General features: G+C 42.7%; 1 protein-coding gene across 2 annotated transcripts in view; it reads right to left on the reverse strand.

The window, feature by feature from the left end:
- Positions 1–13,502, reverse strand: part of LOC140457114 (macro domain-containing protein CT2219-like) — a 1,058,378-nt gene that overhangs the window by 528,939 nt on the left and 515,937 nt on the right. The window lies entirely within an intron of this gene.

Here is a 13,502-nt window from a genome sequence, read left to right on the forward strand (position 1 = left end):
AGGGGGTTACAGAGATAGGAAGGGGGTGTAGGGGCTGGAGGGGGTTACAGAGATAGAGAGGGGGTTTAGGTGATGGAGGGGCTACAGAGATAGGGAGGGTGAAGGGTGTTACAGAGACAGGGAGGGGTTTTAGGGGATGGAGGGGGTTACAGAGATAGGAAGGGAGTGTAGGTGCTGGAGGGGGGTTACAGCGATAGGGAGGGGGTGTAGGGGCAGGAGGGGGGTTACAGAGATAGGGAGGGGGTGTAGGGGCTGGAGGGGGTTACAGAGATAGAGAGGGGGTTTAGGTGATGGAGGGGTTACAGAGATAGGGAGGCAGTTACAGAGATAGGAAGGGGGTGTAGGGGCTGGAGGGGGTTACAGAGATAGAGAGGGGGTTTAGGTGATGGAGGGGCTACAGAGATAGGGAGGGTGAAGGGTGTTACAGAGACAGGGAGGGGTTTTAGGGGATGGAGGGGGTTACAGAGATAGGAAGGGGGGGATGTCTTGGCGACAGAGCTATGCAGGGGCCGGAGGGGGATGACAGAGCTAAGCAGGAGCCAGGTGGAGGGGGGTGTGGACTTAATATGATAGGTTTTAATCTGCAATTTGAGATGGCGAAGGGAGAATCGGAAGTGTCAGTATTGCAGTTGAACAAAAGGAACTATGGAGCTATGAGGGAGGAGCTGGCCAAAGTTCAATGGTTCAATATCCTAGCAGGGATGGCAGTGGAACAACAATGGCAGGTATTTCTGGGTATAATGCAGAAGGTGCAGGATCGGTTCATTCCAAAGAGGAAGAAAGATCCTAACGGGAGGCAGGGGCGGCCGTGGCTGACGAGAGACGTTAAGGACTGCATAAAGATAAAAGGGAAGAAGTATAACCTAGCAAAGATGAGTGGGAAACCGGAGGACTAGGAAACTTTTAATGAGCAACAGAGGATAACTAAAAAGGCAATACGCAGAGAAAAAATGAGGTACGAAGGCAAACTGGCCAAAAATATAAAGGAGGATAGTAAAAGCTTTTTAGGTATGTAAAAAGAAAAAAAAATGGTTAAGACTAAAATTGGGCCCTTGAAGACAGAAATGGGTAAATTTATTATGGGTAGCAAGGAAATGGCAGAAGGGCTGAATAGGTACTTGGATCTGTCTTCACTGGGGAAGACACAAGCAATCTCCCAGATGTAATAGTGGCTGAAGGACCCAGGGTAATGGATGAACTGAAGGGAATTTATATTTGGTAGGAAATGGTGTTGGATAGACTGTTAGGTCTGAAGGCTGATAAATCCCCAGGACCTGATGGTCTGCATCCCAGGGTACTTAAGGAGGTGGCTCTAGAAATCATGGACGCATTGGTAATCATTTTCCAATGTTCTTTCGATTTAGGATCAGTTCCTGCGGATTGGAGGGTGGCTAATGTTATCCTACTTTTCAAGAAGGGAGGGAGAGAGAAAGCAGGGAATTATAGACCGGTTAGCCTGACATCAGTGATGGGAAAGATGCTGGAGTCAATTATAAAAGATGAAATTATGACTTATTTGGATAGGTAACAGGATAGGTCAGAGTCAGCATTGATTTAAGAAGGGGAAATCGTGCTTGACTAATCTGCTGGAATTTTTTGAGGACATAACTATGAAGGTGAACAAGGGAGAGCCAGTGGAAGTAGTGTACCTGGACTTTCAGAAGGTACACTACATCCTACACTTTGGTAAGGTCCCACATAGGAGATTAGCGAGCAAATTAGGGCACATGATATTAGGGGCAAGGTACTGACTTGGATTGAAAATTGGCTGATTGACAGGAAGCAAAGTGTAGTGCCACGGAATGGCAGGCGGTGACCAGTGGGATACCACAAGGTTCGGTGCTGTGACCGCAGCTGTTTACAATATACATCAATGATATAGATGAAGGTATTAAAAGTAATATTAGCAAAATTGCTGATGACACAAAGCTGGGTGGCAGGGTGAAATGTGATGAGGATGTTATGAGAATACAGGGAGAATTCAGGCTAGTGAGTGGACGGATGCATGGCAGATGCAGTTTAATGTGAATAAATGTGTGGTTATCCACTTTGGTGGCAAGAACAGGAGGGCAGATTATTATCTAACTGGAGTCAAGTTAAGTAAAGGGGAAGTACAATGAGATCTAGGTGTTCTTTTACATCAGTCAATGCAAGCAAGCATGCAGGTACAGTAGGCAGTGAAGAAAGCTAATGGCATGCTGGCCTTCATAACAAGAGGAATTGAGGATAGGAGCAAAGAGAGCCTTCTGCAGCTGTACAGGGCCCTGGTGAGACCGCATCTGGAGTACTGTGTGTAGTTTTGGTCCCCAAATTTGAGGAAGGATATTCTGGCTATTGAGGAAGTGTAGCGTAGGTTCACGAGGTCAATTCCTGGAATGGCGGGATTACCTTACACTGAAAGACTCTGTTTCTCTGCTGCTCTCTTTCCATGAGGTGTTGATGTTAAGGTCTCGGAGAGTTAGTAGGTATATAAGAGAATGTCATCTGCTTTACTGTTGAAGCTAATTATTCTGAAAGAGTTAATATTAAAGTTGACTTAGCTCCATTAAATCTGTTGATGTTATACAACCTTTGCATGAAGACAGCAAGCTTAACACTAGCCTTTGCAGGGAGCAGATGTGTTGTGTGCAGCTTTCATGTGTCCTTCATAATGATGTCTGATGAGTAAATTAAGTTGTACTTATTACTAACAGGCAATAAACTATCTTGTTAACTAAGACAGGGGACTCAGCAGTGGCTGATAATTAGATACATTGTTAGAGCCCTTGCTGACTTTTCATTATTTTCATTTTTATGCCTTTATCAATTTTGAATTGAATGCTGGAAATGACTTGTGGACTGTGGGACAACTTGTGGTAAAAGGGAAAGCTTTGTTTATTTGTAAGGACAGGCCTGGAGGCTAATTGCAGATCGTCTCTTTACCATTTCCACAGATGATTTAGAGTTGGGGACTACGTGGCTCAAAAGTTCGTAGAAGACACAGTGGTAGAACAGTGTGCAGAGGATGCTGAAAGTCAGTAGAGTGATATAGGTAGGTTAAGTGAATGGATAAATGTCACAAAGCTGGTCCCTTCTTTCTAAAAGCTGCTCCTTTTCTCAAGGATACTGTGTCTTTCATTTTTGTTGAGAGGGGTCGTAAAATAGTCCAGGCTCCGATTAGACTAGTTTGGTACAGAACTTAAAGGGTATTTAGAGGACTTTTTGTTTATATGTAAACAAATGAGACTTCAGACCAAAGTGGTCATGTTTTAGAACTGACCTGTATAATGGAAGGGGAGGGGTCAGCTCTTGAGCTGAGCAGTTCAGTCCAGAACTACTTGGAAGTTCCGCAGAGGACTGTGTGAACAGGCTCTCTCTCTTTCTGCCCTTCTAATTTCAACCTATAAGCATCTGCTCCTTTTTTTTATTATTGTGTTTTAAGGGGGTTTGCTTAGTGGGACTGTTGTGTATATTCAGAACAGCATAATTAAGTCTAGTTTGGATAAAATGAGTTCTGGAGGCGTTCTTTATTCTGTTCTTTGTGTTTCATTGTGTAATTTTGTGAATACGTTTCTGCCTGTTTTTAAAACCTGCTGGTCAACCTAGTAGCTTACTCCGGGTAATTTTCTCTGTACACTTACCGAAACAAATTGCAAAGTTATGGTCTGGGTTGGCTGCTCAAGAATGTTTTGAGTGGTCTGGCCTAGTCCAAAACACAAGGCACTGGCAGAGGGAGAACAATGTTGGTAAATGTGAAGTCATCCATTTTGGCAGGAAAAGCAGCAAAATCGACTATTATTTAAATGGTGAAAAATTGCAGCATGCTGCTATGCAGAGGGACCTAGGTGTCCCTGTGCACGAATCACAAAATGTTGGTTCGCAGGTGCAATAGCTAATTAAGAAGACAAATAGAATATTGTCCTTCGTTGCTGAATGGATAGAGTTTAAAAATATAGGTTGTACTGCCATAATGCATGTTTCATCAGCGCAAGTTGGCTATAACACGATTGACTAATTCTGTGTTGTTTGGATAACATGAACTTTCTATTGAATGACCACCTGATGAAGGACCAGCACTCTGAAAGCAAGTGCTTCCAAATAAACCTGTTGGACTATAACCTGGTTTTTTGTGTGATTTTTAATTTTCTATAGAGGTTTCCGTACCGTGGGTTTATACAGCGAGAGGTTGCAGATGAACGTAACTGTCACATTATAGCAGAACGACCTTTTAGGGAGGTTATGCTGCAGCTGTAGAGGGTACTGGTGAGGCCACACCTGGAGTAGAAAGGATGTACTGGCACTGGAGGGGGTACAGAGGAGGTTTACTAGGTTGATTATGGGCTTGAGAAGGTTACCTTATGAGGAAAGATTGAATAGACTGGGACTATACTCATTGGAATTTGGAAGAATGAGAAAATTATGAAGAGAATACATAGGATAATAGGGTGGTTGTTTCCACTGGTGAGTGAAACTAGAACTATGGGCATAGCCTCAAAATAAGGTGGGAGCAGGTTTAGGATTGAGGAGGAACTTTTTCACCCACAAGGCTTGTGAATCTGTGGAATTCCCTGCCCAGTGAAGCAGTTGAGGCTACCTTGTTGAACATTTTTAAGGCAATGATACAATTTTTGAACAGTTAAGGAATTAAGGGTTCTGGTGAGCAGGCAGGTAAGTGCAGCGGATCCACAAAAAGATCAGCTATGACCTTATTGGTTAGCGGAGCAGGCTTGAGGGGCCAGATGGCCTGCTCCTGCTCCTGTTTCTTATGTTCTTATGAATCTTGATCAAAATGTTTCTGACAAACACAGCAACACTGGGAAGAGCATTGAGTTTAAAAAGATCAGAGAAGTTGGTTGGTAACAAGGTTAGTACCTGGGAAGTGGTTCTGGCAATTCTAGAAGAGACCCTGTATTCAAGCAGATGACAGTTACACAATCAGTAAGAATAGGTGACAGCACCTCCTCCACCACAATCCTCAACAACAGTACCCCACAAGGCTGCATACTCTGCCCTTTACCATATTCCTTATATACTCAAGACTGTGTGGTCAAATTCTACTTCAAACCCATTCACAAGTTTGCTGACGACACGACTGTTGTAGATTGGATCTCAAATAACAAGACAGAATACAGGAAAGAGATTGAGTGCTTAGCAGCATGGTGTAAAGACAACAATCTCTTCATCAACGTCAGTAAAACAAAGGAGCCGGTCATTGACTTCAGGAGGCGGAGTGGAGGGCATGCCCCTGTCTGAATCAATGCTGCTGATGTGGAGATGGTGGGGAGTATCAAGTTCCTAGGAGTGATGATCGCCGATAATCTGTCCTGGTCCATCCTGGTTGATGAGGCTGTCAAGAAGGTACAAGGACTCACTTCCTCAGGAGGCTAAAGAAATTTGGCATGTCCACAAGGACTCTTACCAGTTTCCATAGATGCACCATAGAAAGCATCCTATCTGGATGCATCACAGTGTGGTATGGCAACTGTTTTTCCCAAGACCCATAAGAAACTGCAGAAAGTCATGAGCACAGCCATCACACAAACCTGCTCTCCATCCATTGACTCCATCTATACTACTGCTGCCTCGGGAAACCAACATAATCAAAGACCCCTCCTACGCGCTAGGTATGACTCCAGCCAGCGGAGAGGTTCCCCCAGTACTTATTGATTCTAGTTTGCTCGGGCTTCTTGATGTTAAGGGCTGTGACTCTCACCCATCTCTGGATTTCAGCTCTTTTGTCCATGCTTGAAGTCAGGTTGTAATATAGTCAGGAGCTGAGTGGTCCTAACAGAACCCAAACAGGATGTCACTGAACAGGTTATTGCTGAGCACTATTGATGACACCTTCCAACACTTTACTGATGACTGATTATAGACTGATGGGCTTCACATTGTTAGGTAGATGCCAGTGTTGTAACTGTTGTACAGTTACACAAGCTTGGTGAGGGGACCGGTAACTAATGGAGCACAAGTCTTCAGTACTATCACCAGAAAGTTGTCAGCGTCCACAGCCTTTGCAGAATTCACTGCCTCCAACCATTTCTTGATATGACGTAGAGTGAACTAAATTAGCCGAAGACTAATATCTGTGATTCTGAGACCACTGCTGGAGACCTAGATGGATCACCCACTTGGTACTTCTGACTGATTGGTACTTCTGAATATTGCTGCAAATTGCAGAATAGACAAACAAGTAAAAGAGGCTCTTATGGTGAAGGGGTGTGACTCTTACTTCTGATACAAAAGGCCTGGGTAGAGCCCTACCTGTGCTAGAGGTGTAATAACATCTCTGAACAGGTTGATTAGAAAATAGTTAAAGAAAGGAGGATTCGTGGCAGCAATGCTACCCAGTTCCAGATTCTGGCAGCAGTAGAAAGTGCCAGACTTGCAGAGTCCAGCGAATGATGACCTACCAGGTGACTCACGATCAGGACTCTATATGACCAACAAAATAAAGTCATCAGAAAGACAGCAGTCAGGAGGATTCTTTCTGTACAGCGATAGAATAATGTTGCACTTTGATAAGCACTCCATGTGTTCATCAACTGAACACTTCCCTGGAGCTTTGAAGTCTATTGGATCTCCACTCAATATAACACTGAGCTGAACCACTTCTGATGAATGAGGAATCAGTTGCTGTCAACAGGACATTTTAGACTCTACATCTTGCTCTTAAAACCTTTTTGATTTTATTTCATGGGAAATGAGCATTAGTCACAATGCCCTCATTTATTACCTATCCCTAGTTGTCCTTGACCTGAAAATTTCAAAGGGTAGTTCCAAGTCAACTACATTGGGATAGTTTGGGAGCCAGCTGTTGCTTGGACCCCACGACATTAGTGAACCAGATGGGTTTTTATAACAACTGATTACAGCTGTCATGGTCACCATAACTGAGATTATCTTTATATTTCAGATTTATGAACTGGACCAGCAATATGTTAGTTTATGTTAGTTTAAGTTCCACCAGGTGATGTTGTACCTGGGTCTGAAAAGGTTAACACTTAATTCAGTGCAGTAAACATCACCCATTGTGAAGAAGTCACAGGACCTAGAGAAAAGGAGAAGGTTATAGAAAACAGACTGAAGGCTTGTTGTCTCATATCAATCTCCGAATTAATATAGATGATCATCATATAATCTGTAAAGTGTTGCAATAATGCAATAAACTTCCAAATGCTTACTCAACAAGACTCTTTTAGTTAGACCAGAAAAGTGGGTATCCTTATTCATGTTACATATTTTCAGCTTGAAGGAAACCACACACTCAATCGGTAGAATGTGAAGCATTAGTTTAGGACTCTGGATTGTTAGCCTAGTGACATTGCCACTACATCACCATCTCTCTCTTTTAGGGTTAAGAAGGGAATAAAAAGGTAGCTATGGTTGCAGTGACCCAGTTTGGGATAACAGCATGTGAAAACACAGTGGAATTTATTAAATACTGATGTTTAGCCTCACAGACGCCAAACAGGAGAGATCTCTGAACTTTACAAGGGTTTGCAAAACAATACCCTGTGCCTTCATAAGAGAGTGTGGAAGAAACCGAGAAAAGCAGACACACAAGGTTAATGTACATTGCCTTCAGGACCTGCATCAAGCAGATCTTTTAAAACCTCATCAATCATCAATTGCAGCTAAATATCTGTCAACAGCACCATCTTTATAAGTCAACGTATGTAGAATAGGATTTTCTTTCATCTCCAAAATCCAAAGAATTTCAGGAGACCAAAGGCTAAATCTCGCAAGCTGTCAAATCTGTTATCAAGACAATCATAATAAAAAAAATGCCCAGAAGTATGGCAGCTGTTATTTCAGCATTGGCCTGACAAATCAGTTTTAGTTCTATTAAATTTCACAAGATACTATCTACCAATTAATCCTGCATTCTAAGCTTTACTCAATCATTAATCCTTTGAGAGATTCACAATTTATATTTTGTTCGATTGTTTATGATTAGAAGAATTTGAAGGACTCAAACCTGGCCACATTTGATCAGATTAGAGTGCGAGGTAATGAGTCTTCTCAATCCCTATTGAGTGACTTGCTTGGCCCTTGGCCTAGGTTCCATTTACAATCTCCAATCTCATGAATCCCTCAAAACAGCACAATCCACTTTTAACAATTTCCCAAGACTGAGAAGCAGGATTAACTCATTTCTTCCAAATTAAAAGCGTTGCTCTCGGAACCTGCATCCAAGATATGTCTTTGTTTTCTCTGGACATGTGGAGTACTGTATGTTCCAGAGTTACTCATGGTGCCTCCTTAACTTATTTTTCTGATACATTGATATCTGTATCACCACCATTTCCTGCTTCCACCATGGGTGTAAAGTTTCATCAACGTTGCTTCTAATTTCTATCTTTTTGACATTACTATGGAGATGCACAGTACGCCAAACAATACTTTGAAACTGCATATGACAATAAAGATAGAATGATCGAAATCATAGAATCCCTCTAGTACAGACAGAGGACATTTGGCCCATCAAGTTCGAAACATCAACCTACCTAGACCCAGCCCTCCCATCCCATCCCTGTAACGTGGCATTTTGCCTGTGGCTAATCCACCTAACTTGCACATATTTAGACTGTGGGAGGAAACTGGAATGTTTTTGTTTTATTTGACATAAGGTCTTAATAAGCAATTGTCTCTACAGGATGAGAAGGAATTGCACTGAAACCTAGCTTACATGGAACAGCAAGGCAGCTAAGTGGAAATGGGCTGCAATAAGTCCCTTGCCATATTATGAACAATTCAAGTACCACTCTCTAGCCATAAGTGAGCAAACAATATCTGTGGAATTTTATTCTCATTCTGAAATCCTGAATGGTGACTGGCAAAATCAAGTGAACATTAAATTACTGTCAGGACGCAGCACAGGGTAGCACAGTGGCTCTGTAGTTACCACTGCTGCCTCACAGTGTCAGGTACCTGTGTTAAAGTCCGCCCTCGGGTGACTGTGCAAACTTCGCACATTCTCCCTGCGTCTGCGTGAGTTCTACCAGATGCTCTGAGATCCTCCCACAGTCCAAAGATTAGGTGGATTGGCCATGCTAAATTGTCAAAACATGCGGCGCAGGAAAAGCACAGCTGGTCAGGCAGCATCTGAGGAGCAGGAGAGCTTATTCCTTATGAAGAGCTCATGCACAAAACGTGACCTCTCCTGCTCCTCAGATGCTGCCTGACCAGCTCTACTTTCCCTGTTTCTACACTGCAGGGATTCTGATTCCAAACAGCACCTTTGTACATTCAAGCCATACTCAATCATGAGGCAGACAGTGCATGACCAATTCTCCAACTTTGTCTTACAGGTGGAGCCTTGCCTATGGGATTTGCATTTCCAGAATTAACTGGCATACATCACTGATTTATACCACTATTCATTTTATTGTTGAAAAGCTGTCAGCTGCAAATTAACTGTTTGTCAAAATTCATGGTCAATTGCCAAAGCCTTCCATTAATACTTCATACTTAGAAACCTCAGCTTTTGTACATCGATTGTCCAAATAAATGTAGGTATCCTGGCTTTATACTTCAACAATACATTAAAATCAGTTCCTGAGCTCTGTTCTTACATGGTATGTCTTATATACCAAAATCATACAGTTGATATAAACTGTCTCTCAGGAGTAAGCAAGAAAAATTTAGGCACTGAGTTCCTTAGCACATGTTCCTATTTCAACAATTTACAGAAACCATGGGTGGCACAGTGGCACAGTGGTTAGCACTGCTGTCTCAAAGCACCAGAGACCTGGGTTCAATTCCCACCTCAGGCGACTGACTGTGTGGAGTTTGCACTTTCTCCCCGTGTCTGTGTGGGTTTCCTCCGGGTGCTCCGGTTTCCTCCCACAGTCCAAAAATGTGCAGGTTAGGTGAATTGGCCATGTTAAATTGCCCATAGTGTTAGGTGTAGGGGAATGGGTTTGGGTGAGTTGCGCTGCGACGGGTTGGTGTGGACTTGCTGGGCCGAAGGGCCTGTTTCCACACTGTAAGTAATCTAATCATAGAGATGTACAGCATGGAAGCAGACCCTTCGGTCCAACCTGTCCATGCCCACCAGGTATCCCAACCCAATCTTGACCCACCAGCCAGCACCCAGCCCATATCCCTCCAAACCCTTCCTATTCATATACCCATCCAAATGCCTCTTAAATGTTGCAATTATACCAGCCTCCACCACATCCTCTGTCAGCTCATTCCATACATGTACCACCCTCTGCGTGAAAAAGTTGCCCCTTAGGTCTCTTTTATATCTTTCCCCTCTCACCCTAAACCTATGCCCTCCAGTTCTGGACTCCCTGACCGCAGGGAAAAGACTTTGTCTATTTATCCTATCCATGCCCCTCATAATTTTGTACAAATATCGATGATACAAATATCTCAGAAAGACGCCCAGCAATCACTTCTCTAGCTTCCCACAGAGTTCTCGGGTACACCTGATCAGGTCCTGGGGATTTATCCACCTTTAACCGTTTCAAGACATCCAGCACTTCCTCCTCTGTAATCTGGACATTTTGCAAAATGTCACCATCTATTTCCCTACAGTCTATATCTTTTATATCCTTTTCCATAGTAAATACTGATGCAAAATATTCATTTAGGATCTCCCCCATTTTCTGTGGCTCCACACAAAGGCCACCTTGCTGATCTTTGAGGGGCTCTATTCTCTCCCTAGTTACCCTTTTGTCCTTAATATATTTGTAAAAACCCTTTGGATTCTCCTTAATTTTATTTGCCAAAGCTATATCATGTCCCCTTTTTGCCCTCCTGATTTCCCTCTTAAGTATACTCCTACTTTCTTTATACTCTTCTAAGGATTCATTCGATCTATCCTGTCTATACCATACATATGCTTCCTTCTTTTTCTTAACCAAACCCTCAATACCTTTAGTCATCCAGCATTCCCTATACCTACCAGCCTTGCCTTTCACTCTGACAGGAATATACTTTCTCTGGATTCTTGTTATCCTATTTCTGAAGGCTTCCCATTTTCCAGCCGTCCCTTTACCTGCGAACATCTGTTTCCAATCAGCTTTCGAAAGTTCTTGCCTAATACTCTCAAAATTCTCCAATTTAGAACTTCAACTTTTAGATCTGGTCTATCCTTTTCCATCACAATTTTAAAACGAATAGAATTATGGTCACTGGCCTCAAAATGCTCCCCCACTGACACCTCAGTCACCTGCCCTGCCTTATTTCCCAAGACTAGGTAAAGTTTTGCACCTTCTATAGTAGGTACATCCACATACTGAATCAGAAAATTGTCTTGTACACACTTAAGAAATTCCTCTCTATCTAAACCTTTAAAACTATGTCAGTCCCAGTCAATGTTTGGAAAGTTAAAATCGCCTACCATAACCACCCTATTATTCTTACAGATAGCTGAGATCTCGTCCGGGAATATCCTCCCTCAGCACAGTTGTAATGCTATCCCTTATCAAAAATTCCACTCCCCCTCCTCTCTTGCCTCCCTTTCTATCCTTCCTGTAGCATTTGTATCCTGGAACATTAAGCTGCCAGTCCTGCCCATCCCTGAGCCATGTTTCTGTAATTGCTATGATATCCCAGTCCCATGTTCCTAACCATGCCCTGAGTTCATCTGCCTGCCCTGTTAGGCCCCTTGCATCGAAATAAATACAGTTTAATTTATTAGTCCTACCTTGTCCCTGCCTGCCCTAACTGTTTGACTAACTTCTGTTCTCAGCTGTACCCGTCTCATACCGATCTCTTTCCTCACTATCTCCCTGGGTCCCACCTCCACCCCCCTACCCCCCCGCCACCCCCCACCCCACGTTACTAGTTTAAATCCTCCCAAGCAGTTTCCCCTGACACTATATTCATCCCCTTCCAATTTAGGTGCAATCCATCCTTCTTGTACAGGCCACTTCTAACCCAAAAGAGATTCCAATGAACAAAAATGTGAATCCTTCTCCCATACACTAGCTCCCCAGCCATGCATTCATCTGCTTTATCCTCCTAATTTGTATCAAACTGATTCTTTAAAAAGGCCATACGTTTTCTTTGAAGATTACATGAATTCTACAAACTGATTCGAATAGAAATGTCTTGATATTTATGGCCCACTAAATTTGATCAAAAACACGACTGTTAAGAAAATGATGCTGAATTCACTTGGCTTGCAGGGGAGATCTCCCCAGTATCCCAGCCAATATGTATCCGTCAACCAATATCACAGATCCCAATCATGAACTCTTGTTTATCCTTCCACAAAAGCTACTGGACGTGCAGCGTTTTCTGTTTATATTTTAGATTTCCAGCACCTGCACCATTTTGTCTTGATACCATCAAAAGCAATGACTGGTTGCTATTACAGTGCTATTTGTGGGAGCATGTTATGTACAATTGGCTACCATATTTCCAACGTTACAACAATGGCTACCCTTCATTGGCTGTGAAGCCACTGTGGGATGGTTCCAACTCGTGAAAGGTGCTGGAGGAGTTACTTTGGCAGAGTTCCAGGGATCCATGTTTCCGAGGCAATGCCAGCTTTTTGGTGCCTTTGCTATAACCCAGTAGAAGATACATAGAGCTAGCCTTACTTGGTTCGATCGGTCTGCTGCCAAGCTGTAGAAAACAGCCTCAACAATGTTCCTGGAATTTAAATGAAAAGGTATAAAAGCACCTTCTCCCCATGAGAGCCTGTTCACATGCAATCTAATCTTTGATTTATCCAACCACAAACATAAGGAGAAAGTGAGGACTGCAATGCTGGAGAGTCAGAGTCAAAAGGTGTGGTGCTGTAAAAGGTCAGGCAACATCCGAGGAGCAGGAGAAGCGACATTTTGAGCATAAGCATTCCTGATGAAGAGCTTATGCTCGTAACATTGACTCTCCTGCTCCCCGGATACTGCCTGACCTGCTGTGCTTTTCCAGGACCACACTTTTTGACTCAACCACAAACATAAGGCAATGACTTTTCAAAGCATCACATATCCTTTTACATTAGACATGGATTGTTTAAAATTAAACCCTCAGGACAGTAGAAGTTTAGAGCTAACCCACTGGGATAAGTCTTTTTCCATTTGGTTTTCTCCAGTTTTTTAAATTCTGCTTTTATTTAAAATTAAACCCTTTCATTCAATTTCAAACTGGCTTGGCTACTTCATACACAAAAATGCCAAACCCCCCAGGGGTTTCGTGTACAGTGTTGTATTAGGACTCGCTGGCAAGTTGACCATTAAAAGTAGACTTTTAATATGCGATAAAGCAGACCTCATGCAATTGTACAAATTGATGCAAAGGCCAATCTTAACTGTAATTATCACTTACACACAATTCATTGTGCATCACTGCATTTTCTATCCAGATTATCCCAACTATATAATCTATTCACTGTTCATGGTTTAAATACCAGAGAAATGCTCTTCACATAACAAGGCCACAGTGTCAACAAAAGGGTGGTGCTGCAACAGAAAAACTAAGACAGCCAGTCTCCTGTCATATTTCTCAGGTGGATATGATTTTAAATGTCATGCTTTCTGCATTTGTCAGAGCAGGAT

The sequence above is a fragment of the Chiloscyllium punctatum genome, chromosome 31, assembly GCF_047496795.1.
Source record: "Chiloscyllium punctatum isolate Juve2018m chromosome 31, sChiPun1.3, whole genome shotgun sequence".
NCBI classification, from domain to species: Eukaryota; Metazoa; Chordata; class Chondrichthyes; order Orectolobiformes; family Hemiscylliidae; genus Chiloscyllium; species Chiloscyllium punctatum.